Source organism: Thalia democratica, chromosome 1 (genome assembly GCF_965202585.1).
Source record: "Thalia democratica chromosome 1, ktThaDemo2.hap1.1, whole genome shotgun sequence".
NCBI lineage: Eukaryota > Metazoa > Chordata > Thaliacea > Salpida > Salpidae > Thalia > Thalia democratica.
Window position 1 is genome coordinate 15365796 of NC_139165.1, and position 24576 is coordinate 15390371.

At 24.0% G+C, this 24576-nt stretch overlaps 4 non-coding genes across 4 annotated transcripts; 1 reads left to right on the forward strand and 3 right to left on the reverse strand.

Annotated features, from left to right (window-relative positions):
• Positions 1-1057: 1057 nt before the first annotated feature.
• On the forward strand, positions 1058-1130 carry Trnav-uac (transfer RNA valine (anticodon UAC)). The gene has a single exon. It is a non-coding gene; the product is annotated as a tRNA-Val (tRNA).
• A 7498-nt stretch (positions 1131-8628) lies between these two features.
• On the reverse strand, positions 8629-8701 carry Trnav-uac (transfer RNA valine (anticodon UAC)). The gene has a single exon. It is a non-coding gene; the product is annotated as a tRNA-Val (tRNA).
• Positions 8702-16162: 7461 nt separating this feature from the next.
• On the reverse strand, positions 16163-16234 carry Trnat-ugu (transfer RNA threonine (anticodon UGU)). The gene has a single exon. It is a non-coding gene; the product is annotated as a tRNA-Thr (tRNA).
• A 4158-nt stretch (positions 16235-20392) lies between these two features.
• On the reverse strand, positions 20393-20464 carry Trnat-ugu (transfer RNA threonine (anticodon UGU)). Its single transcript has one exon. It is a non-coding gene; the product is annotated as a tRNA-Thr (tRNA).
• Positions 20465-24576: the final 4112 nt, after the last annotated feature.

Sequence of the window (24576 nt, forward strand, 5' to 3'; positions counted from 1 at the left end):
TTATTGCTTACTTTGTCTCTCAAATTGTTAATATAAATACATTTACTAGATTATAAATTATAAATTAGTGTTAATTTTTGATGTTTTTACTACTAAATTTAGTTTATTAGTGTGTTTTTTAAGTTAATAGTTTTTAAAAGTTTTGGTTTCAAACTAAATAAAAATACTTGAGGAAATAAAAGTCTAAAAACAGTTACTACTTCTGTCATTAAAGACCAAAGTTATTCTTTAAGTAAGCAATTCAAAAGAAGTATATGTTAAAATATTAGAAAATAAAATGTGCAAAGTAAAGAAAAATTGTTTTAAAAATAATCTACAGAGTAAGTTAATACTTATGGTGATATGTTTTTATACGTTAAAAATAGTTTATGGAATAGAACTAAAAAAAAACAAGTTAAAGTACTTAAATTAGTTAGGTATTTAATTAAACCCTTGGAAAAACTACTTTTTGCAACTGATTTCAAATCAAATAACTTTTCTACAAAACTAGACATTTTAAATATGAATTGTTAGATTTAAAATGTATTTTATACCTATGTTACTTACAAAAAAAAGCAGGTTAAAAAAAGTACAGCTAAAGTGTGTAAAACGCTAATTGCTGTTGAAAATATCTTGGGTAATAATCTAGGAGCTAAAGTGTGTAAACATCTAAAAATCGGTTAAAAAGAGTTAAAACTAATTTATGAGCAAACGCAATGGAAAAGTCTTTAAAGCAGCTTTTACCAAAAAACAAAGATATATTTTAACTATTTAGTACTGTTGTTTATAATAACTTCATTTTGAATTAAATAAATATTTACTTTTTAGTAAGTTGAAAATTTGTTTGTAATGCAATATTATCCGTTGTAAAATTTAATTGTTTCTTTTTTCTACAACAAGGTTGATTTATTAGAAGCAAAATGTTCTGTATATTTCAAGTTGTATTGCAGAAATAGCTAAATATAAAAAGCAAGCTCAGCAGTTGTCTAAAAAGTTCAAAATCATTTAACTTTCTACTGTTGGTGAAGTAGCTAGCAGTTTTACGTTTATAAACGCAATTTTAGTTTTCTGACCGTCGGGTTCCATAGTGTAGCGGTTATCACGTCTGCTTTACACGCAAAAGGTCGCAGGTTCGAGCCCCGCTGGAACCTTTTGTAAAAAGAAACTTTAAGATTATCTTCTACACATTTGTAATACATCAATTAGTATTTAAGATTGATACCTAGTTGATACCAAAAACTAAATTTTTATTTGAATAGGGTAATTGGTTCTGTGAAAGCTGTTAATTTTCTTTAAAATTTATTTACTTTGAACATAATTTTAAATCTACTAACAAGCCATAGTTTGTTACTTTATTGCACAATACTAACTTATGTTATCAACTTTAAAACGCTATGTTTTTCTTTTGTTTAAAAAAATTAGTAAATATATCACTTACAATAATAAAATCACACCGGAACAAACAAAAAATATGTTCTCATTAGAATTTAAATGAATTTAAATTTAATGGCTCTGACATTCTGAGTTTTAGCGAACGTTATAACCGCTTCACTATGAAAGCTTGCAAAAATTTTAACTTTTTAGAGCTTATAAACCTCAACTTTATAAGTGTGCAAAGACTTTGAAAAATAAATAGCTATCTTTTTAAAATGCTATTATACGTTCGTATTTTTTAACAAGTTTCTAATTTTTGTTTAATTTTTACAAGCTTATTAAAAACACTTTGAAAAAATTTAAACCGAAACTTGAGTGATAATTAACTAATGTTATTAGTGGCATTGATATGGGACACGTTCAAAATTCCCCCGCGTACAAAATCCATCCGATCAAAATCCATCAAGTCCAATTCGAGAACCGCTTACCGATTGCGGGTAAGGGTTAGGGGTACACTGATAGTGAAAATATATGCAAAATAAACAAAAAAAATGCAAAAAAAATATAGAATAAATTAATAAATAAATAAAATGTTTAAAGATCGAGTTTATTTTGAACGCGGGTGGATTTTGAATGGGAGGATTTGGATAGTATACCGTTCATGTACTATATACTTTTTTCACTTTTAAACTAACTTTTTTATAAGGATACAACTGTGTAACATGCTTTCTACTACAATGTGATTATTTCAGCTTTAGCTAAAGTCTTTATTGGAAGTTTTTATTTCATAAATATTGTTTTAAACTCAGCTACTAATTAAAGTAAATACATAAAATCACTAACCTTTAGTGTATGATAGTTTTAAGACAAGTATAATAGGTTAAAAGACCTAAAAACATTATTTGTGCTTAAGGATTGTGAGCATTAACTAAGGATACTATTTAACAAAATTGTTTAAATTTTCAATATCTAAATGAAATGTAGAGTATCATATAAGTATAATTTTAAATCACTTCAATGTTTTTGTACTTTAGGTACATAAAATTTTGAAAATACCAGTTTACTATGTTAATAGAAAAAATGAATTTGTCCTATTATGATTTATTCTTAAAATAAAAATTTGGAATAAAATCAACTTATTCCGCTATTTACAATTTTTATTTGCGCTATTTTTACTGAAGGCAGTGCAGCTAAAAGATAATTTTGTCAATATAAGTATTTTTTACAAATTTGAAGTATTTATATTTTAGTTTTACTTATAAAATACACAGTATTCGTTAGGACTATAACTAAACTTTGAGCTTAAGTTCGGTTACTTATAAATTGATTTATTATCGTTAATGTTTAGTTTACTAAATAAATACATTTATTAAACAAATAATTGGAAATATAATGAAACTTGATAATCTAACATAAGAAAATGCAAGGAGTTAGGAAAATGTAAGCATGAAAACAAAAATAACTGATTGTAACAAAGTTATTACTTCAAGAAACACATTGAAAAAATGTTGAACATATTCTGTATACTATCCAACAAAAAATAATGAATAAATTTTTGATTGTTAATTGTTTTTCAAATTAAATGGATGAAGAATTCCATATACCTTCTTCTGTTAATTAAATTAAAATTAATTTTGAATACTTTATTAAAGCTAGTTTAAAATTTAAATGAATATTTTATTAATTTGAATGTTTTGAGAATTAAAGCTCTTCAAACGTGAAAATTACTAAATTAAGGTTTTTGGATAATGATTTGCTGTTTTACGATTTATATCTTAAATATAAATCTTGTTTGAAAACATCTTTATTTATTGTTCATATACACACTACATTCAATGCAATTATTGGTTTCAAACAATTTGGTCATTAATTTTTTGTTTAACTGCATGAAAACTATGTATTTTAGTTTTTTTTTTTACAAATCCGTTGTAGTTTTTGACTATTTAATACTTATAAATCAAATAGATTTTCTTTATGTTTAATTTACTATTTAAAAACAACAGGATTCATTTTTTTACTTTATTGAACAAAGATTTGGAAGCACAACGAAACTTAATAATTTAACTAAAATAAATTCAATAAACCAACGGAATGGAAATATAAAAACAAATAGTAATGATTGCAACAAAATATGTACTTTAAGACGAAAGAATTTGGAAATAATGCTAAACATATATTATGTTTGTTTTAACAAAAAATTTTGAAAAACTTTTTGAATATTATTCCAAATCAATTGGATGTACAATACCGGATTTCTTCTCCTGTTAATTAAATTAAGATAAGTTTTAAATAATTTGTATAAGTAATCACAACGTTTTTGTTTATATATTTTCAAACTGCTAAAAAACAATTTATCTATAAACAAAGATATTGTTATTGGAGGATATTATTTACAGTTTTTAACTAAAAAATTGAGAAATAAAAATAAATAACCTCATGCTGTTTTTTGTCAATACATTTATGAATTTTGTTAATTTTCTTCAAAGTGTAAACAAATCCTGTAGACATTCCAATTCCAATGGCCACTAGTAACACAATTGCCACAATAATCAAAACTGTATTAGATCCTGTTAAAATATTATTTTTAATTTGATTAAGAATTAATAGTGTAGTACAGCTATAATATTATTTTGTAAATAAACAAGTTCTCAATACTTAATTTAAAAGGATCGAAAATGTTATGTTAGTCTTCAGCACTTTGTTATTATACAAATTAGATAAACCTTCATTTATCACATCAGTAGTAGCCATCAAGACAAAACAATTAGACTTTTCATCAGTTGAACTTGATGTATTGTTACATTTACTCAAAATATCATCCAACTTCAAACAAACTTCATCATTACTTCCACATAACTCATCTGCAAAAATGTATAATTATAGTCAAAAAGTTATAGCGGATGTTTTTACAACTATATATGAAGTCTAATTAAAAAAATATATTTTCTAGAATGTTAATATGCTAACTCACAAATGTTTAGATAGCTTGATTGTTCAAACTAGTTTTATACAAGTTCCGCTTCGTTTTTTTAACTCTAACACTTATAGTTAAAATACTTATAAATATTTTTCATGATATTTAAAACTTACAACATTAAAACTTCAAGAACAAAATAATCATCTAGTTGAAACTAACTTCTATTGATGGCAAACAAATTTGTGAATTTTGATTTTACGCTTTTTTGAGCAGATTCAGCTGGAGAAAAATTTAAAATGATATTTTTTATGTAAGTATTACTATTGTCAAATATTAACTTTGTTGTAAGTTGCAAGTTACATTTTATAGAAAAACAACAAAAAACAAACTTAGATTGATGACTCCTTCAACTTTCAATTCCTGTAAGTATATTAAATTAACTATAAAAAATAAAGAGCAAACAAGATTATTTTTGAAAGTTTTTGAAAAAACGTTTAATGGAGATAAGAAAAATGAATTAAAGATTAACAATTTCAAACCAAATAATACTTATTAGTTATATTTATCTTATCCATTAAATGTTATAAATTATATAACTAACATTATCTGACTTGGCACTAACATTGACCATGATAAAGAAAAATGAAACAAGAAGTAACAAGAATTTCATATTTCTACTTTTATTACAGCTGAGATATATGCAATTGTTTATAAGTTTTTATTACAAATAGGTGTTGCAAACAAAAAAAAAATTTGAAATTAGAACAAAAGTATTGTAATTTTAACACTATGTGAGCTACTATTATATATTAAAGCTATTAATAAGCTTAAAGCTTAGTAAAAGTTTAGCTTAATTTCTTTTATCATATTCAATTTAAAATAAATAAAATTGAAAAGATATGCAAATATCAAAGTTATTTCTATATATCTCCAACAATTATGTACATATTTGAGGTTAATTAAAAACGCTAGTAAGTTTATAAAACATATTTTGATTAGTTGACAAACATATTTTTAATTTAAAAACTTTTTATTAGCTTAAGCTTTAGAATAAGCTTTAGCTTCATAAAAGTTTGACTAAATATTTTTGTTATATTCAGTTTAAAATAGCTAAAAATTTAAAGACATGTAAACATCCAAGCTAGATATATCTATATTTGGTATTTATACACATGTGTAAGGTTGATTAAAAGCACTAACAAGTTATAATGTACATTTTTATTAATTGACAAAATGTTTACTTTAAATACTTTTTATTTTTGTACTTTTTAACAACATTGCATGTTATACGAGTTTTTTAAAAGTTTTAGATTTTTTACACGAACGTATTTAAAAATAATTTACAAAAAATAACACTATATCTATACTTAATATGAATTTCTTAAACATTAGTTTCAATAATCTAACAACAGAAGTACAAATTGCATTTTATAAAAAGTGTTTTTATGGCGCTTTTAACTTTATCAAATTTTAGTAAAATTTTAAAACAAAACATGTCATATCTATAAAGCAAGAAAAGTTGTTTTAGATATTTTGTGTAAATTAAACAAGAATTCTTAGCTCATTTAATTCTTTAGAAACTTGTTTATTTTATATCGAATAAACATGAAAAGAGTTTGGACATTTAGGTTATAATTTTTTTTTGAGGTTTTGTTTGATATAGACAAAAATTGTCATATCTATAAAGAAATACAAATTGATTCAGATAGTTTTTGTCCAAATGGAATAAGAATTGTAAGCTCGATTTTTTTACAAAAACGTGTTTATTGCAAATAAGTGTTTAAAATACGCGAATATCTGATTTTGCAAAACTTTAGCTTCCCTATAAACAAGCATGATTTTTCTAGTATTTCTCAAATTCAGAGTCTTAAAGTATCTTATATAATTCGAAATACAAAAGTAATGTAAACATAAATAATTACAAGCTGATTGTTTTTTAGTTTAATTCTATTTATATTTAAGTTATGTTGAAGTAAAAATGATGAAATTTGTTTGAAGTTAGATGATATCTTGAGTAACTTTAAAAATAAAACAAATCGAACAGATAAAGAATTATTTTTATTGATGAAAACTCTTCAATCGGTACAGAATATAAGGGTTTGTTTTTGTAAGTAATAAGTTTTTCTTTATTATTTAGTCAGGTATATTTTTACTTTTAAGAAACGGGACTAAATACTTTAACTCTTGTTATGCAAACTTTATAAAGTTTTCCAAAAGAGTTACAATCAAGCTCAAGTACTGCAGTGATTGTTTTACTAGCGGTAGTCATAATTAGATTGTTCACTGGATTATATGACATTAACAGGAAAATAAAAAAAACCTAAAATTTGTGAACACAGTAGATCATGAGGTTATTTTTTATATGTTTTGATGTTTTTCAATAAATTCATACCATAATTACAACAAATTTTACATGCTAAGACATCTTAATTTTTGTTTGTTTTCTCTAATTCTTTAGAATACTATTTAGTTAAATTGTAATGGCTTTTTAATAATTTCATTAAGTTATTATAGCATTAAAGATATTGAAAATTTGATATTACTTGTAAATTTTCATAAAAAACCTCACAAACAAATTAATTCTAAAATTTTAAACAGAAGATAAAGCCTGCATTTTTTTCTAAAGTTGTTAAAAAGAATGAAATTAATAATCATGAGTTATCTTCAATATTTTGTTATATATTTGGTATATCTACCACATCATATTCAATAGTTCTGTACTGTGTAAGTTTTCGAGCAAATGATTCAATTGTTTAGTTTTTTGTAATCAAATTTTTTAGTTCCAATGTTAACTTTTAATACGCTTAATTACTTAACGTTTTGCGTTACTAAAACTTGTTGTCTTGAACCTTCGTTTGTTAAAAAATGTACTGAAGTAGAGTGTTAAACAGAGTTACATATTACTTACATTATAACTATTACTTTGTTTTGTATGCGATCGAACCTGATATATAGGTTTATTTAACGTCCAAACATTTTACGCTGATAAATTAGAAAAATAAAAGATAATTAAGTAAAAAAAAAATTAAATGAGGTACGCGTATAACTAGTTTTAGAAAAATAAGAATAAAAAAATAAGTTTTAATGAAAATTTAAATGAGGTTTATGTATAACTAATTTAATTCTAGTCGACTCTATTTAATATTAAACAAAAAAATTGTTTTTGTCTATATGTACCTATTAATCTAAAAAAATAAGAATATGGTTTGATAAAAGACTAACAACATGAACTAATTTTAAGTGGTTACGTTTTAAAAAAATTTGAAACTTTATTTATAATCAATGTATAAGAGCCTCTAACTAGTTTTGTCTTACAATCTTTTATAAAAAGTCTTTTTCCATTTCTATCTACTTATACAGTAACTTTCGTTTAATTGGACGTTATGTTCTAGAACATGTATAGTAGCTTTTCAAAAATTATTGTTTTTATTATCTATTCATATATTTTGTTAAATTGGTAGTAGGTATTGTTTTTAAAAAATAATTACAAATAATTAATTTTATATTGAAAGCTTTCAATACAGTAAGAACTGTAGCAATTTACCAGTTTAATAGCTCTAATGTAAAAATTACAAACTTACATGAATGAGATTTAATTAGATTAAGATTAAATTTAATGATTAATAGTTTAGCAAGTGATTTAGCTTTTACAATAAATATAATGTTTCAAAAACTTAATTGTTACTTTATTTAAACAGTTTTAAAAGTGTTCAAGTTAAAAATTATTCAATTTAAACATAAAAATAATGTTTTCGGATGTTACTGAGCTCAAATTTAATAGAGGGTTTTTTAATTGATAAAAAGCTGGTAAATTATTGTTATTATATAGAAAAGCCGATCACAAAACAAATACTCGTTTGAACTGATTAATTTAAATTTTTTACACGCTCATAGATTATAGGTTTATACAGGCTTAAAAGCTTATTAATTTAATAATGTTCTGTAGTGTAGCGGTCATCACGTTCGCACAGCAGGCGAAAAGTCTCCGGTTCGAGCCCGGGCGAAAAAACTTTTAAGCAGAAAATTTAAAAATTCTGCTGTTCAAATTGTTGAATGAAAATTCCAAGGTAAATTATCAAAATTATTGTTTAATTATCTATATATATTGTTAAAGGTATATCATTTAATAGATATAAAATAAAAACCTTACTCAAGAAAGTCGCAAGAAAGCAATAGCATTTTATAAACAAAACATATTTTTTAAACTTAATAACAAACAAAAAACTACTTGCACAACATATTTTAAATACATTTAAGTTTATATTATTGAAAAAAATATATAGGACTAAAGACTGCATAAAACTTTACAAGCTCTACTTAAAACGATATTAATTCGAATAAAACCTTAGTTATCAAAAAGGTTCCAGCGGGGCTCGAACCCGCGACCTTCTGCGTGTAAAGCAGACGTGATAACCGCTACACTATGGAACCCGACGATAGAGCGGCTGTAACTGCAATTATAAACATAAAACAGCTTGCTACTTCACCAAGAGTAGAAAGTTGAATGAGTTTGTACTTTTTATTCTCAACTGCTGAGTTTGAATTTTTGTTCAAATTTTCCAGCAAAATAACTTTAAATATCAACGGCAGTATTTTTTAATTTAAAACTGAAAATTAATATTTTATAAAATGACTTCTTAAACAACTGTAGACTATAAATGGAGTGATATTAATACAAACTCTTTTTATTTTCGTGTTTATTAAGGCTTTTTAAAGTCTATTAACAACTTGTATCTTTTTTTTCTATTCGACAACAAGTTTTTAAATAAATAAGCAATTTTATTAATAATGCTGTAACGATAGGTCTACCAGTATGTGTTTTATTAAAGCTTTAAACTTTCACCTCTTACTATAACTCTATCATACTTCTTGTAGCTGTTCTACCTTTATACAAAGTGTTTGAAAACTTATGAGGAAATTACTTTTAAAGCCGTGCTATATGTATTAACGCGTTTTAAAATTTCTAAGAAAGTCAAGTCAAGAAAGACGAGTGAAAAAATTTTAACCGTCAAGTTTAAGTTTAGGTCATTCACATTATTTTTTGTAAAACAAAAACAAAATCAAAGTAACAGTTCAACAATAAAAACTAAGGACTTAGTATGCAAAACTTTTTTGTTTAATCTTCTTGTTAATATCTTAATTAATTTCCACAAAGAGTAAAAGCTAAGTTCATTACAAACAAAAGCTAAATCCGTTTAGTACATTCAAAAACGTGTTTGATATAAATACAGCTGATAAATGTTTCCTAACAAACAAACCTTTAGGGTCAATGTTGCAATAGAACGATAAAAATAGCTTTTAAAGCCGAGATTTCGGGCTAATTGTTTCAAATAGTAAACAAAACAAAACAAACATTCGAAAAGGAGAATTTTATATTTAAACACAGCGTTTTTATTTGCGGAGTGACACAGATGAAGCTGATGTAGTAAACATTTCATTCCAGCTTGAATATTTCAGTCTTTTTATTTTTGTGTGTTTCAAAGTCTCTATGCTATGAGCTATTTTGTTTTTGCTCCGATTATTTTTGTTTTTCTTACAGGAGTTGGATTTTTCGCAACGTTAGTTTTTGTTTATGTTTAAGTTTTGTGAACTATATCGAATAAATAGGTTTTTTTTTTCTTAAGATTTGTAGCCTGGTGAGTTAGTTTTGTTTACAACTGTAGTGCAACTAAGTTTAAATTAAACTTTTATTTGTATTCTGCACTATATTAACTTATTTGTTTTTAAAAACTTTATACAGCATTTTTTATTTAAAACGTATTTAAAACGTTAATATTTTTGCGTAACTTTTGAGTTTACTCTTTTGTTTGTGAACAAAAAGAAAAAGCTTGGTTCATCATTTATTTTAAGTTTTAATTGCTATTTTAAACATACATCTGTAGAAGTAACAGATTTGTTTTTTGAACTTAAAAGTTGTTAATTAATATTACACTTAATATTTTAAAAAACAAATTCATTGCTTGAATTTAAAATAAATTGTGCGTGCATATATCAAGTATAAGTAGTGTGCTAAAACTGTATTGAATTTTAATTTACTGTTTACAATTTACTATTTATTTACTTGGCTGTTTTTTAAACTTTTTAACAAAATCATCTGTAAATGTTTTGTTGTTACCTTTTACGCTTACTTTTTTGTATGTAAACAACAAAAGGTAAAACCTTACTTAGATACTTGTTTCAGTTTGAGATGCTATTTAAAGTATCTTTATGTAACAGTAACAGTTACTTTTTTCAATGTAAAATTAACTCATATTATAATTTAAATGTGTATAATATTTGTTAAAGTTTAAATACCTTGTCGCGCGTGAAAGTATCACGTTCAAGTTGTTTGCTAAAATTTTACATTTACAAACTTGAAATTTTGTTAGTTGCAGCTTCAAGGTTAGTATTTTGCATTACTAAAAAGTACACTGCTAGTAGTGTTTTTACGTAGGTTTTATTATCTAAGTTTGTTATCTTTGGTAATGTAAACATAAATGAATAAATGAAACAAACACTTGTTTTTTAGAAAACTAAAACCTAAACCATTAATTTTAAAAGTTTGTAAAGTTAATTAAAAAAATTTAACTAGCTCCCTTAGAATTAGGGTAACTAAAAACTAATGTTAGAATATCATTGAAAAAATTAAGGTTTGTTAAAAATAGCAACGTTATAAATCGTTTTGTTATTTAGCAGCTATAGATGAAGTTATGTCCATAAAGATACTTTTCAAGACTTAAAAAGTGTAAACTATAAGCCTTATACTTAAATGTCTAAAAACTATCATTTTCAAACAGTTATGGTTGGAGTTACGCCCATGGGGACATTGTAAAGCCACCATTATGGCCATATGTTAGTGACACAGGAGACTTTGAACCAGAAAGTTGTATTTTTACGTTCCTTTTAAATCTAGCTGCTGTATTTGTGGCAGCTACAATGTACCTCTTCTACAAGTGAGTTAAAAAATACTTTTAAATTTCAATGTACCTCTTTAATAAATAAGTAAAAAACTCTAAAAGTTTCTTAAAGTTTTGCTATGATAATGTTAAAAACTTTTTTTTTGTGTAGTAAGTTTCATTACATGAGTTTTTGAAAACGTTCAAGTTATAGATTAAAATGTAGTGCTAATAAAACATTGTTTAATATAAAAATTAAACGTTTCATTTTTTATTTGTTTTTTTTTTTAATTAACTTTTTTATGTCTACTACTAAAAAGTTTGCCCCTGTTTTAAATCTTTTGAGTACCAAGTTTTTACAGTAACCCAATCACTTTATGTTTTTATCAGACATACAGAAAAACAGGAAACTGATAAAAAGATGAACAAAACTTTATAAATTAAAAATATAAAACAACCTAATTATTAACTTAATATTTTTCTTAGACACACAGAAAAACACGAAACAAGTAAAAAGATGAACAAAATTGCATTAATAATTGGTTTGATATCTTGTCTGGGTCAGACTGCAGTTGCAGCTTTTCAAGTTTGTCTAAAACTTTATCTCTATAAAAACTTTTGTATCAGCAACAATAAAATTGAAATAATTTTAAAAGTGCATAAAAAACAACTACGATACTTTAATGTTCCATACTTGGACAAGATATAATAATTTTACAAAGAAAAATGTTTTTTAAATCGTCAATAATCATTTTGTCTTACGATTACAAAAAAAAAGTACTTCATAACCTTAAACATTGTTGAATAGTACTTTTCTAATAAAGTGTTGCTAATTAAAATATCTTTTTTATGTTTAATTAAAAACAGTACTCAACAATCCAAGTAGTTCATCTATTAGGAGCAGGAGTAGCTTTCATAGGAATGGTCATTTACTACTGGCTTGTGTTTGTTTTAACCTACAAAAGAAATAAGATGAATAAAAGTGAAAAAATATTGCTCATAGTCAGATTTGTGCTTGTAGTATGTGATACGATATTCCTTATATTACGTATGTTATTTTGAAATGATAAATTTTTAAAGCAAAAAAATTTAAGTCTATTTAATTTATAATATTACTCTAAAGTTTAATACAAGATTTCACATAATTTTTTGGAAAATTAGCATTTAAGTTTATGAATAAAACATATGTTGCTTTTGGAACATATGTTTTATAGACAGTAAACATATAAACAAATACGTTACATATTAAGCAAACTTTATAAAAAAGGTCGTAGTAAAATTTATTAAACTAAATAATATATAATTATCCGCATACTCCGTATGCTATTTTGTTAATATTTACTTTTCAAAAACATTAACAAATATATATAAAGTTTCCTTATTTACTTAACAAAATCCCATATTAATAAATATTTGAACTTAAATAGATAGCACACAATTTTCTTAATTTTAGTTGTGATGTTTTTTAAAACTTTAATTTTTTTTTTAATTTTCTAGGTGTTATATTACAAATGTCAACTAATTAGTCTATTTAGTATTTTGATTTATGTGTTTTATCAACAAGTATATTAAAGTAACACTTATTTTACAAACTAAACAGTTTTAATTAATATTTTTTTTTCAGTTGGAGTCAGTCTTATAATACAAGTAAGTTACTTTTGTTACTTTTACTTTAACAAGCTAACTTTAGTGTATGTTACTTAATTTTAAAATATAGATATACAGTTTAGGCATGTCTAAGTCATACATTGGGAATATTGCAGTCATACAGTTTTGAAAATGTAAAAAACTTGACTTCAAAATTTAAACTTTTGTGCAGACTTTTTGACATTGACTTTTTGAAAACTGTAAAGCAATAGTAGTATAAAGGTTATTTCAATAATCAGTAGTTATAGTTTATAAAAATATTTATTAAACAGTTTATGTTTGCAATAATAAGCGTGCAATAATGTTTTAATTATCACTCATTTAACACAGGATAAAAACTCAGAAAACTACAATTTCAGCTCCATAAGCGAGTGGCTTCTTATTTATTTCGCAATATTTCTCACCGGAACCCTAGCGGTTGAAATTTCTCAAATCAAACAAGTTGATGTGAACATCAGTTTGACGAACGATAAAGAAGGTTCTGAAAAAAGTGATGAAGAAAACAGGTTTCGGAGAAAAAGTGAAAGCGCGTTTTAATAACTTTGAATAAAAATTAATATAAAAAATATGTTATTAGTTTTTATATTTTTTAACTGTAAGTAGGTAATTTTAATTTCCGATAACTCGATTTGAAATTGTTAAAGTTTGATAGAGTTTAGATACCCAGTTACTGTTTTCAACAACTCTTTTTATGTTTTTTGTTAGTTTTTAAGTATTCTATGCAATGTTTTTTAATTTGTCTATGTTTTACCAATTACTTAAAGTCACAAAACTGTTCAACAGCCATTCAAACTTTAAAACTTACAAAAAATTTTCAGACAAAATCTCTTTAAACTCTAATGTATTTCAAAACACAACTAAATTTATTTTTAGAAGAAAACTTGTTCTTTACTTTGACCTCAAAAGTAGTTGACATATGTAAATATTTTGAAAACCTAACGATATATCTAACTTATTTCATTTTTAAGTACTTTTGGTTTTAAAAAATTTCTACAGTTGGTAGTTAAATTTTAGCATGGAAGTTTAATAAACTTAAGTTATTTTAACAGTAAGTTTTGAAGTTAGTTCTAAATCCTCTTGAAATCAGTAACTTTAATAAGTTATTTAATAAAAAAATAATTTGAAATTAGTTCAGTTTAAACTAACTTTTTTTTACTTTTTTGTATTGTTTTTATTCAATAACTTTATATAATTGTTTTTTATCACTCAATAAACAACACTACCACTTATTTACTAAATAATGTTTTTTTTTTATTGTTATTTGAGCTAAACTAAATTTTAGGACTTTGCTATACTTCTATTCTTATGAAGCGTTTATTATTAAAGTTTCTTTAATGTTGAAGACAATTCTACGAATTTCTTAAAACTAAACCGACGTTTTAAAAACGCTGAAAAGTAGCTTTTTTAAACTTTTTTATACATTTTAAGCTTGTATTGAGCTTAAATGGTTTTAAAACTTAACAAAAGTTAAATTAAATGATAGTATTTTTTTTAATATATATTAAAAACAGCAGAATATATAATAACTATACAATATATAACTTAACAACAACTAATAACATTAATAACTATATAATTAATAATAAGTTATTAGTATTATTAATAACTTTTTAATTATATTTCAACTTTGAGTTGTTCAGTGCTAGTTCGTTTAGAATTGTATCTAAACTTAAATTATTCTGGGTTTAATCATAAACTTTTTATTTTCATTTTATACTAACAATGTGGCAACTTTTGTAACTTGAAAATAAAGTTGCTCTGTAGAAGTTTCATTTCCTGAAACATTAATAACTATATAATTAATAATAACTTATTAGTATTATTAATAACTTTTAAATTATATTTCAACTTTGAGTTGTTCAGTGCTAGTTCGTTTAGAATTGTATCTAAACTTAAATTATTCTGGGTTTAATCATAAACTTTTTATTTCATTTTAACTAACAGTGTGGCAACTTTTTTAACTTGAAAATAAAGTTGCTCTGAAGAAGTTTTATTTCCTGAAACATTATTACATCACTATAACAAAGTTACTTTTTGTGAAGAGTGATTTCCTTAAACGTTTAAAAATAAAATAAAACTGTCTTTTATGTATGTAGGTATACTGAAAAAAGGTTTCATAGTATTTTAGTTGCAAAGTTTTTTGTTGCATTGCATGAAGCTTTAGTTTTTTTTTTAACTGAAAAAAGAATGAAGTATTGAAGAAAATTAAGTAGTTTTAATATTTTGAATATTGGTAATCTTAAATTTACTTTGATAGATCGTTTTTTATTGAGTTTTATAAACTCATTAAATATTAAGAGTTCCAAAAAGATTTTGAAAACTTTGAAGATTTAAAGAATAGGATAATACATTTTTATTTACAGTAGTTATCCACCAATATACCTTGGAAACAATTAAAAAGATATGCACAATCATTTTTATTGTATTTTGGACCAGTATCAAAATAGTTATGATTTTGTTTATAATTGTAAGTTAAAATCATTAAAATTTGAAAAAAAGTAAATATTATAAAGTCGAAAAAGCTCTGTAATTTTTCTTCATGTCTTAAAATTTGAAATTTTAATATTGAAACTAAAATGATAGTACTCAAAATTATCCTATGTACGTTTTAATGGTAGTAAGTACAAAATTATTTTCACAATAAATTTTAAAAATTTATTAAAGAGCTTTAATAAATTTATGTAAATACAAAACAATAAAACAAAACACTTTATTTTGCGAATCAGATTGAAACTTAATCGTTGAGCTACTTGAAAAAATAACTTTTTGATCTTGTTCTTTTATTAAAAGTAAACCGTTTTTATTTTTGCTGTTTTTTTTTAATGTAAACGACAAATGTAAATGTTTTAATTTAACAACGCTTTCTTAAAACGCAGTAACTATCAAAAACCAAAGAATGATGTGCAAGTTTGAAAATTTTATAACTAAATTACAGCTCTTTAATTTAGGTAAGTAAGTATTTAAATTAATTTGTTAAAACATTACTACTAATCTTAATTTGTTATTTATTATGTATTATAAACTATCTAAATATGCTTTCAAAAGTAAAATGTATAACACGTTTAACTTTGAAAAAATGAGTTATAAGTTAAGGTGTAGTATTGTTTCAACAAGCCTTTACAGAATATCATTTTTATCAAGTTTGGTAGAAAAGCATAGTATTGTAGTATACTAACTATACAATACTTAAATAAAGTATTGTCACACTCATTTGTAATAAAACGATTATTAAAACAAATGAGTAAAGTTTTTATCCTGTTGTTTAATCGTGCTTAGTTGTAAAAGGTTTTTCCAATGCAAAAAGGGAATAAAAGTACATACTTGATATAAAGAAAATAAGCTTCCTTTTCAATTGAAATTTTTAAAAAAGTGCCGCCAGAGAGGATTGAACTCTCGACCGCTGGTTTACAAGACCAGCGCTCTGCCACTGAGCTATGGCGGCTGCGAGTGAAAAGCATTTTTAGCGTTTATACACTTTAGTATTTTGCTGCGTCATAATTGAAAACTTGTTCAAGTGATTTTTTGCTAGGAATGTTCGAAAATTTATGAGTGCTTTTTTATTTTGTCATAGATTATTTATTGTGTCTTGAGCTTAAAAAATGTGTTAACTACTAATATATTAATAATAAAGTTGCAAATAGTTATTCTATTCATCACCGGGTTTCTGAAAGCTGGAGATAAATAGAATAGTTCATTTGCACTTTTATCATTAGCTAAATAAGCTATTTACTTACAGTAAATTGAGCAATATTTTTTAGTTAAGACAAATAATTATATTCTAGTTAACTACTAGTATATAAAACTATTGTAAAGTATGCATACAGTTATTATTTTCAAACAAGTAAATTAAGTTGTACAAATCTTAGCATGAAAACTAAAATAAATTTCAAATACTCCACTTTTATAAATTAATGATCATTAAATAGAAAATCCGTTTACAACGTTTTTATTATAATTTTAAACATTTTAAAAAAGCTGTGAACTTACTTACTGATTACTATTATTAACCTGTTGAAAACATACAAAATGAAAAAGCAAAAAAAAACCCTTAATAGGCATTAAAAAGCGTTTAATATCTGAAACTTTAAAAACATTCGCTTTAATATAAGAATAACTATAGATTATATAAATGATTTACAATACGATAAGTTATTTTAAACAAAAGCATTTAAAGGTAAAAAAATTGACTTTATTTTAGATTTATGAACTACTTCTATCGAAAAAGCCTTTTGGTTGTATTAATTTCATGGAGTTTTATTTATAAAATGTGTGTTCTTATTTAGTAAGCACACTTTCATTTTAATTAATTAATAGTTATTTACTTTCAAGCTTAGCATGATGAAATGGAATTGTATATAAATGTATGTATATATATATATATATATATATATATTAGTTTAAACATCCACAGCTAATTAAGTTAACAGTTTTGTATAATAAAACTTGTTTAATGAATATTTTATTACGTTTAACATTACACATAGCTTTTAGCAAGAAAGTTATGTTTAATTACATATTAGTCTATATTGTTGCTTATAAAATTTTATTTGTGTTGTTTGTAAATGTTATTTCATGTATTTTAAAGTTTAAAAACCAATATTTTTGCTTTAAAGTATTATTTTAAAAGTAAACTTTAAGTGTCATATATTTATGCTTATTTTTTTCAAGTTATTCAAGTTTTGTTGACAATTTGCATATCACTTTTTGAAAGAAGTTTAAAAAAAGTAGTTAATTTTTTTTGAAAAGTCACAGAAGTAAAAAAAAAAGACTTCCTTTGTACTTTACACTGGCAATAGCTCAATGTTTATTACTTTAAAATCAAAAAACTTGTATTGTTTATAGTTCACACAACAAAAAGATAAAAGTTTTTATGATCAGTGTATGTGACCTTTGAAGAAAAAAGTGTTAATTCAAGTATATTTTTGAAGTATTGTAAAATCAACAGCACTTTATGACATAAAAGTGTTTTAACTTGTGTTTACATGTTTTTTATTAGAAAGAATATGTTTAAATAAGATTTTCTAAATTTAATTATTTAAGAATGACTAAAAAAAAATTGTTTTTATACTTATAGATCATTAAATGCTTTTGTTTCTAAAAATTAATAAGAATTTATAGAAAGGGTTTAAGCCAACCACTAAAGTAATAATAAAGAACATCTTAAAATGTTTTAAAAGTTGAACTAATTACTTTCCAAGCAACTAACTATTAAACATTTATTTGATGTAATATACAAGTATTTTTCAAATATACAAGAAGAAATCAGCCAATTAAATATGCAATATGTTTGTTTTTAATAACAATTGGAAACAATTTGCTTAATAGATAGAATTCTTGGTATCAAATACATTTAAAACTGGACAAATTGAATTTAGTTTTGTTTATAAGTTATTTGTTTCGTTTTAAACTTCTAAGTTTAGAAAATTTTATACAAGTCAATTAGAACTGAAATACTTTTAACAAACTATATTTATGTTTAAATTAGTTTGTCAAAATTATATATTTTGTATGTAGATTAAGTTCAACACATAAAATAAAAAAAGGCTGCTGTTTTACTTAATTAGTTACTTTTAATTTTCAAATTTGTTAATCTTAAGTAATTTCTGTAAACTAAGTTCATAATGACGTTTTACAAATGATAAATTCAATTTGATATACTTTTAAATTTGTTTAAAACTTTTATCATTACAAACTATTACCTTAACACTTAATAAAGTTTTATTTATAGCTAGCTTATTTATTGAGTGTGCAACTTATGTGTATCTTAACAGTCTTTTTTTTAAGCAAAATTAAATTAATTATCAAAAGACTATTAACTAAAATAATTAGCACATAATATTGCGTTATTAACTAGAGAGTATAACAGTTTTAAGTTTTTGTTTATTTGTGTTTATGATTTACTTCTTATTTGTTTTTATTTAAGTGTTTTAAAAGTTACAGGTGTATAAAACAATACACATTAAATAAAAAATGAAAAACTACAAACTGAATAAAGTTTTCTGAAATTTGTAAAGTTCAAAAGTTTATTGGCGTTGAAAGATTTATGTCGTAAAAAAAGAGCTTTTTATTTAATTTGCATAAAGATAATTAAGCTACCTCTGCCAAAAAAAAGTCTTTTTTAACTATAGTTTTAATATTCATTTACAAATAGTTTGTTTTAAAGTTTATTAACTTTGTTTGTATTTGTTACTTTTTGTAAAATACAAAACTATTTATACCATGAAATGTTTTTAATGATATAAAATTTACGTAGTTAGAGTATATTTTCGTTTTATATTTTTGAAATATATGTTTAATACTAGTTATTTTTCAGATATTTTTTCTACAAAACAATGAATGTTTACGTTTTAGCACCTATTTCTTTTGTAATTTTGACTGGAGTCGGTTTTTTTGCTATGTTAGTTTGTTGTTTCTATCCATCTCAATTAACGTTATAAGGTTTTATAGCTTATAAAAAGTGCAAGAAAGTAGCTTACAGTTATTTTATAGCATTCAAAATTAAGTTTTAACTGTTGTTCAGCATTTGAATGTGATTATAAGTTAAAAATTAGAAAACTTGGAGCATTTTATTTAACAGCAATATAAATTAATACTTTTTCAACATAAAAATTTAAAGTAGTTCAGTAGTATCTGTACATAAATTTATTGTTATTTACTTAATTTTAATATAAAAAATTAAACTTTGATAAACTTCGTGAACTTTGAGAACTATACAGTTTCAACGAAGTATTTATATTTTAAAATTCTGTTTCTAAACTTTGTATGAACTATAGTAATATTAGTATATTTTTATTTTAAAGTTCAAATAGCTTTAAGCAAAGCCAAGTATGCAAGTAAAAGAAAATTGTCAATTTTTTTTTAGTTTTTGAAAGCTTTCTTAAATAATTTTTATGAAACTAACATCAACGTAAGTAAATATGACAAAGCTTTATAAATTTTTAGCTGAGGACTGATGCTGTTTAAATCGGAACAAAAGGGAAAGTATACTTAAAAGTCATGATTTGCACGTTTGCTGAATCAGCAATTTTAAAACCACTTTTTATATATTTTTTGAAATTTATACCTTTACCCCCAACTAACTTTACCCAAAACATATTGAATACTAATCAAAAAACAAAGTTTCAATGGTGAAATTTACAACTAACCCTAAAAAACATTTTTCGCTGACTCATCAAATATGCAAATCAGACTGACCTTGAAGTATACTAGCCAACAAAAAGTAGTAAATCTTTTGAAACTTCAACCATGTATACACGCTTATAGGTATGGAATAAGTTACTATGAAGGGGACATAGTGAAGCCACCATTATGGCCATACGTTAGTGACACAGGAGACTTTGAACCTGAAAGTTGTCTTTTCACGTTCCTCTTAAATCTAGCTGCTGTACTCGCCACTGCTACATTTTATTTTTATTACAAGTAAGCCCATTTTCAATTGATTATAAACTTTCATGAGTTAAAAAATAAACAGCATACCCTAAAGCAGTTGATACCATTAAAATTAAACCATCCATTAAATACAAACAAGTGTTTATAGTAACAAAAACTTCTATTAAAATATTTTCCTGCATTTCATTACAACGTTTTCAAATTAAAAAAGTGCCGCCAGAGAGGATTGAACTCTCGACCGCTGGTTTACAAGACCAGCGCTCTGCCACTGAGCTATGGCGGCAGCAATTATGACTAGTTTTCAGTGATTTTATTTCTTGTAACATTATTACGTCACAATAGCAGAGCTCTTCAAGAAAACATATATGAGTAATCTAATTTTTGCACTTAATGTGAATACATAACATAAAATATGTACTCATATACATTTTTACGTCTCTGTTTGTACAAAACTTTTAAAGCTGGAACTAATTCAAAAATTTATATTTTAAATTTTCTTAAACCGAAACATATATTATTTAAATTAACAATAAAGAGCTTTAATTTTTAAAGTAGACTTTTACTTTATTAAACTTTTATAAGTTTAATTTAAGAAAGTGTTATAAAAAATTTTTTAAATTAAATGTTTCTTTTTTAAGCAGTCGTGTGTTTTGTATAGATGATGTTAGATACCTTGTTTATTTCATAATACTAATTATCTAGTTCATACCATAACAATACATTTCTGAATACTTCTTGTTGAAAACAAAATAAAAATTTATAAAATCTGTACAGTGTACAGTAAACAGTAGTAGAAAGTACAAACTTTACTTATTATTTTTTTACCGATTGTAAAGGATACTTTTAATTTATAATTTTTAAGTTTATATGTTTACAGACAGTTTCAGTATTTATACGGAAACACAACCATGAACAAACTATCATTAAAAAATGCAATTTATATTTTTTATCATTATTTATAAAGTGGTTGTGTTTTTGCAGAAAATTTCAGTATTTATATGAGAATACAACAAAGAAAAGATTACAACTAAAAGTTGCTACTTCTTCATGTTTCCTATTTTTACTATTTAAACTTATATATTTTACAGACAATTTTAGTATATATATATATATATATATATATATAGAAATACAACAGTGAACAAACATTAAAATCAATAATTTTGTCATCTTTTTATTATTTATATATTATATACATTACAGACAGTTTCAGTATTTATATGGAAATACAACCATGAACAAACTATCATTAAAAGTTGCAATTTCATCTTGTTTTTGCCTGACTATAGTGGCTGCTTTTCAAGTTAGTTAATTGAGTTAATAGAAGTTTAAATGATTAAAAATTAATCTCTATCATTTTTTGTGTGAGTTTTTCAAAGGTAGCAAGTCACTGGCTCAGATTCGAAAAAAAAGTTAAATTGTATAATTTTACTTATATACGTAGTGTTTAATAAATTAAGCATATAAAGCTTTTTTAGTGTTTACAAAATTTAAACATAATTGCATTATCAATATAACCTTTTTTTCATTATTGTAATAATTTTTGAAAAATAATTAACTAACTGTTCTATTTGATGAAAATATCCCACTATACTCGTTTTACCTTACAACTTTAAAAAAATAAGTTTTGTAAATTATTATCAAACTAAGAGAACATCTTCATAAGCAACTTAATTTTTTCATATATAAACTGCATTCAAATCAGATCACTGTTTCTACTGAATAACCAGCAAAACTTAACGTTATAAAAGTAATAAAACAAAAGTACACATCAATTTATTTAAAATTACAAACAAATCAAACAAATAAAATGTTTTTACTTTTTTTTTAAACAGTACACCGCTTTCAAATCAGTACATTGGCCCGCGGCTGGGTTGGCTTTCCTCGGAATGATTGTTTACTATTGGTTGCTTTTTTGCATGGGCTACAAACAGGTTTGTACAAATTAATTATATTTGTAAGGTTATATACACTACGTTTCTTTAATGCATGATTTTTGCTAATTTTTAATAATAAAAAGTATACAAAAAAACGCATTTATTCATAGAAGGTTTAAGTAAAACAATCTTTATTGCACAGTAGATGGTTATCTTTTGTGCCTCAACAGCATTTTAATTAAATATTCATAATCAAAAGGCTAAAATAAATATACTTGTTGCTGTTAAGGTTTTTTTGGTAAACTTTTTGCATTAGTTACAAATTTTTAGGATGAATGAGAAATCAAGAACCATGTTTTAGATACAATAAACCTTTATATATTCTTTTGTTAAGTTTTGTATTTATTTAAAAACAGGTGTATAGGATGAATAAAAGATCGAGAATTATGTTGTGGACAAGATTGATTCTTGTAATATGTGCCACTATCCTTTACATATTGTGTAAGTATTTGTTAAAACTATCAAATTAATGTAGTTATATTTTACTTATGATGTTATATTTATATTAATGGATTAACTTATACATTTTTATCATTTTAGAGCAAAAAATTTAATAAAAACAAACAAATTTTCAAGAAACTGTTTTTTTAATAGTCTTAGATGTTTAGTTTTTTAATAAAAGCATTTATAAACTAAAACTAAACACTACATTTACACTTAAAAAAAATATCTTGTTAAAATTAAAGTGTTTGTTAATCAAAACATCTTAAGTTACAGCATTTAAACGGTTAAAAATAATCTGAGTTTTAGTTAAAAAAATAGTTTTTTTTTTAATTTTTTTAAACACTTCTTTCTTTTTTAATATTTTTGAGTCCTGTCCAAACTTACTTAACCTTATTTTTTTTTTCTACTTGTATAAAACACAATATTAAACAGCAAAATTCTAAATTAAAGTTTGTTTTTTACACTTAATTTAGTTTTTTTTGCAGTTGGAGTCAGTCTTGCGATACCGGTTAGTTTTCTTTGATAGTTAGAAAAGTATATATAACAATACAAATAATAAATATATATTTAATTAAAACTTATCAGGCTCAAGCTTGTATAAAGCATAACACAAAAGTTAACGCAGATTAGTGAATAAGTTCAATTGAATTTGCAAAACAACAGTTTTTAGCAATTTATGCTTAAGCTCTGCGATTGCCTATATAGTTTAAAAGTTTTCACAGCTTGTAAGGTGCTTTCTAGCTTTCAATGATTTTTGTTGTTGTGTGATGAATCTGCTTTAGATTTCTTGCTGATAATATTTGTAATTTCTAAACAACGATAGATTTTCATACAATATACCAGACAAACTACAAGTCATAGTTTAATTTCTAAATATTTCTTTCTTTTCCGCAGTACGCAACGGAAAACTACAACTTCAGTACTATTAGCGAGTGGCTTCTAATCTACTTCGCAATACTTCTCACCGGAACCCTAGCGGTAGAAATTTCTCAAATAAAACAAATTGATGTTAAAATAACTATGAAGCAGGGAAATGGTTTGTTGGCGCACAGACATTTGTCCGAAGACTCCCGGATGGACTTGGAAATTTACAACAGATTCGATGATTTGAAGCTGGTTTACAATGTTGAAAAATTCACCAAAGAACTTTTTAAAAACTAAAAGAAAACGGTATAATGTATTGGCGTTTTTAGTTGTTATTATTAACGAAAGATGTTTTAGTTCAGGTCATTTAAAAAGTTGGCTTATTATAAAGCTTTATTCAACAACTCAACATTAAAAACTTTACCCCAAGAACTTAAAATTGAAAGAAACTGGATTAAAAGCGTTTTGATTAAAAAAAAAAACTTGTTTTAAAACATTAGTTGTAAATTTTCAATAGTATTTTGTGTAATGTTTTTGTTTTAATTTTATGTTGTATTTTACGAAAAATGTATCAATTCTAATCGTTTTATTTAAAAAATTTGCACTTTATAAATCTTAATCCGAAAAAATTAAGATTCTGAATAAGATTTAATGATTAAATATTACATAAGAAATGTTTTAAAATTGAAAACCTGATAAATTTTTTTCAAAGAGAACAGAAAACAGTTTGTAATTTTAGTTGAAAACTGTTAAGAGCTTATTTGTTTATTTTTTGTAATTTAGTCTGTTTACATTAGCTTGCGTACTTTAATCGCTTAAATGTTTTATTGCAACTATATTTTTGCAAATTAGTTAGTTGGGTAACCAAACGAAATACTTGATCGTACAAACATTTTTGACTTAAGTTAAAAAAAACTTTTCTTTGCAGAGTAATTATAAGCACTTTTTATTAAATTAATAAGTTACTGATTTTTAGAGTAACATTTTGTAACTTCTTTTTATAGCCTATTAGTATGTAAAATGTGTTAACAACAGATAATAACTTTTTATACAGTTTTACTCATAAAATTAAATTATTGAGTACTGCTACGAAAAGTCAGCTTTGTTATAGTTTTAATTTGAAAAAAAACTTGTTCGTTTGCTTTTACAC